Here is a 4,310-nt window from a genome sequence, read left to right as displayed (position 1 = left end):
TTGGAACTCTGTGTTGGCGGGAGACACTATGACTGGTGCTAACATGAGGCACCCACTTGCAGTCATGAAGGGCCAAAGCATTTGGATTTTTACCTTAGCTTGGTTTTGGAGCAGGAGAAGTTCACTCTGATGCCAGCCAAGGATCCAGGAGCTCGGAGGACGGGGCGGCCCTCTTGGTAATCAGGACCTGCTCCAGCAGAGGCCAGCAGCAGGCTTAGTCAGGACCAGGTTGTGCTGGGCAGCTGGGCAGTTGTAGGGATGACCTCTGTAAGCTTTTTGTGTCCCTTTAGTTCAACATGAGGGTTACCCACTTGCCCTCGGAGTCACTTCTGGGGATCCTGATTTCAAGGCAAGCAGGTCCATCTACCTTCTTCATTCTGCAGGGCAGTCCTTCTTCTGAACCTTCCACAGGTCCAGGAGTGTTCTGATACTTTATCTGGTGATGTGTAAATGATAAATATTTGCTGAAACCCGACTTTCACACATTATCCTCTCTCGCTCTGAATAGTTTTATCAGCAAAACTGCATGTCTGTGCAATCCTAGTGGTGAAATGTGCTGTCTGTAAATGACAGTGAGCTACCACAGCATGGGGCATATTTACAAGGGAATGGCAGAGTGTGGCATTCCGAAAACCCTGGGATGCGCCGTATGTGTGCTGCATTGTGCAGCACATGTAGAAGTTGCAAATCGTAATTTTTTTAATGGCTGTTTATGAGCAGGAAGGGACACCTTCCTGCACATAAACAATCATTCATGGAGTTTTGCTGTTTCTATGTGTTCTGCACAATGCAGCACACATAGAAACAGCAAAAACAAGGATAAATTAAACATTTCTCATCGTTTTGCCATGTTAAGACCAGGTTTTCCCTAGTGTTGATTTTGGTGCTGTCTCCTATTTACTCCACCCTTGTAAATGGGAGGCAGTGTCAAAATCAATGGGTGTTGCGGCAAAATGCCCATAACAACACCCATTGCCCACCCCTTTCACGGTAAGTAAAGTGTGAAAGGGGGCCTTATTTACAGTGCGGTGTTAAGCCACGTTAAGTGGCTTGATGCCTTGTAAATAAAGCAAAGCCCCTATCGCCACAAGAACATAATTAAAAGTGAGGTTTCTGTGGCCATAGGGACTTGAAAATATGCCCCCATGTCTCAGTAATTTGCGGCTGTATGCACTACCAATTGCATACCACAACTTTACCACTCACATGCTGAATATAGATGTGGCTCATTTGCACTGCTGACCTCTGTTTACCCATAAGCTTGGAGCAGAGTTTGCCGTCATCGCTCAAGGGTGGCGGGGTGGCTGGGTCGCTCGTCGGGGGAGGGGGGTTGTGCAAATTAAAAAGAAAAACAATTAAAAAAAAGTACCTTTGCGCCGGGTCCTGCATCTCCTCACCTGCTGTTCTCCCTTTCTGAGCGAAGCACACCCAGACCCCTGACCAACGGCGTTGTGATTGGCAGGCACACAGGCTCTCCTGAACTATCACAATGCTGCAATGCAGTGTTGTGATTGATTTTGAGCATCCTGGTTTGACGCTCAACCAGGGAAAAGGGGCCTGGGCTTGTTCTCCACGCAGGCTGTAATACAGCCTGCATGGAGAATGGGGAAAGTGCGCATGACTGGTTTGAACCGACCAAACAGTCATTGCGCACTTAGGAGTGGGCGAATCACTACTACCCTACTCCGACAGCAGAGCAGCCCTGCCCGCCCGCAAAGCAGCACAAAGCATAAAATGATAATAACTTGCAGTTATTATCATTTTATGCTTCTTCTTTGCACTGCTTACAAGCAGTAGGGCGACACTCCTCCGCCACAACAGAGGAGCCGCCACTGGCTTGGAGATTGTACAGGACAAGTGTTTTCTGTTGCTCTTCTCTTGCTCGGGCGTGGACAATGAGCATGCACATTTGATATGCGGATATTTATATTGTTTGACATTTCTTTTCTTCATTTCAATGCTGTAAATTTGCTTTCAGGAAAACAAAATTTACTTTACAAGAAGACACATTGAATCTTATTCTTGTTACTAGAAATTATTGTAAGTACATTCAGTACGGTGTAATTGTATGTGCTGTTATGTCTCCGGTTGAAGATGACCTGGCTAGCACACAAAACTGATCACTTTCTTATTGAAATGTTTACTTGTTGAAACACCATTATATGAAACATTTTTTTTTTTTAAATGAAGGTGCATTTCGTTTATAAACGATTCTCTTACGCTAGGAATTTTCAGGTTTTATGATGTAAATGTACCCTGGTTATATGCATTCATCTAAGACATTAAAATACATTACAAAGCTAACAGCTTGCTGACCATTGACATAACACCGCACGGTATTAGCATTCAGTGGCATGACTGTAAAATTTCCTAATTACAGTGTGCTTACCTGTGGCCAGGGTTGCCATGCTAGTTGCGTGTTTAAAGCTGTGTTTTCCCAAGCACTTGGAAAATGAAATTAACCGTTTCAGCGCTGCGGCACAATAACCCTACGGTGAATCAACTGCGGCTTTGCTGACAGGAAGGTTAGGCAATTATATTTCGAGCAGCGTCATACGAATGCAGCGTGTCAAGCCCTCCTTATGTACCTCAGGGTGACAGATCCAGGATGTCAGTGCTGGGGGCTGGTGAAAAAAAAATAATTCATGTGAAAGACAGCAAATTAGTGGAGAAAGAGACAAGATAATACATAGCCTAGTGAAGAATTTCTAATACCTCCTGCGTGCAGTGCAGTTTCCTGCAGTCTTGTGCTTCGGTATTTTTAAGGATCCCCCAGTGACTTGCAGAATCGTAATTAGATACTTGAGGGCATCTTGTCCTATAAATATGTCACGTTTCTGCTATGAGCTGCAGGGAGACAATTCACTGTAACCAAAAACACAATTTCAGGTTTTCAAGATAGATAGCTATGAAAACAGTCATGCCACAATGTTCACTGATATGTCAGTCAGTCAGTCAAATTTCTTTATTCGATTAATTAAAATCATAAAAGAGCGAGCAATACACGGTAACATTTCATTATGACACATAGTAATACATATCAAAAATTTGTTTAAAAAACCCTAAAAACACATTATACAGAATAAATTATGCAATAATCTTTAAAAATGTAAAGTCAGTAAGATATAGAGGGTAATCATTAATCAGGGACAGAGTGCCTAATACTAAAACGATGCTTATTTATACGTGCACCAGCAACCAAAAAACTAGCAACATGGAATGCCACTTTTAAATTAGGTAAGAGTTGCAGGAATAGCATAGCTGGTTTTACCTGTGTAAAACCCATATTGCACAGTATAGGCAGCAAGAATTTTTTTCTACTCTCTTTGTAGTGACCACAGAACAGGATAAAATGGGTCGTGTCTTGAATAGAAAAATGATCGCAATCACAAGGATCAGCATTTTCAGGTCTAGTCCATTTTTTAAAATTGCCCAGAATAAAAGGAATTAAATCAAGACGAAATCTTGTTAGGAGGAAACGGTGGTATGGTTTATGTACCGAAAAAAGATATGGTTCCATACCTAAGACAGATGTTATCGTACAATGTTTCCTAACCGTGGGTTTGTTCAACTCTGTGGCTTCCCTCTCCAGGACATAACAATCAGTCAAAAGATTTTTGACTGTCTTTACGTCTTCCAAATTTATCAAATGTGGAGAGGAAAAAGTTCAGGTCGGCCAACTAGAGTTAACTGCGTCTTTACATATTTTAACCATGGAATGTTATGTACATTGTCCAGGGCTAAACAATCTTTAAAAATATGGTGGTTTAGAGTAAGCTCCTGATTGAGCCACACTTTCAACCAACCAATAACTGGGGCTGCCTTCAAACTATTGGTAATGTAGCCCAGACCGAGCTCTGTATGTATTATATATGTAGAAGTTGACTGGGGGACAGAAAGCAGGGTTCTCAAGAATTTATTTTCTACTTTCTGAATTTTATCATGCTCATGATTAGTATGCCCCCAGATAACAGAGCCGTATTGAGCAACCGATAAGCATTTGGATTTATAGACCTTTATAATGCTTTCCATGGGGCGAGCACCGAGCTTTTTAGCGAACCCAAGCAGCCCAGCAGCCGCTCTTGCTACTGCGTTGCTTTTGGCCAAAAGCTGGGGGCCCCACTTGCCTTTTTCATCAAAGATCACGCCTAAGTAGGGAAAAGATGGGACTCTCCTGACCTCCTTCCCAGCACAAAAGAAAGTTTTAGTCTTTCTTTTCCTGCCTGCGGCTCCTGCTATCATTACGTGGGATTTTTCTACATTAGTTTTCATGTCCAGCGAAGACATGAAATCCCCAAAGGCTGAGAGGA

This window comes from Lissotriton helveticus, chromosome 7 (assembly GCF_964261635.1).
Source record: "Lissotriton helveticus chromosome 7, aLisHel1.1, whole genome shotgun sequence".
NCBI lineage: Eukaryota > Metazoa > Chordata > Amphibia > Caudata > Salamandridae > Lissotriton > Lissotriton helveticus.
This window is presented reverse-complemented; position numbering follows the sequence as displayed.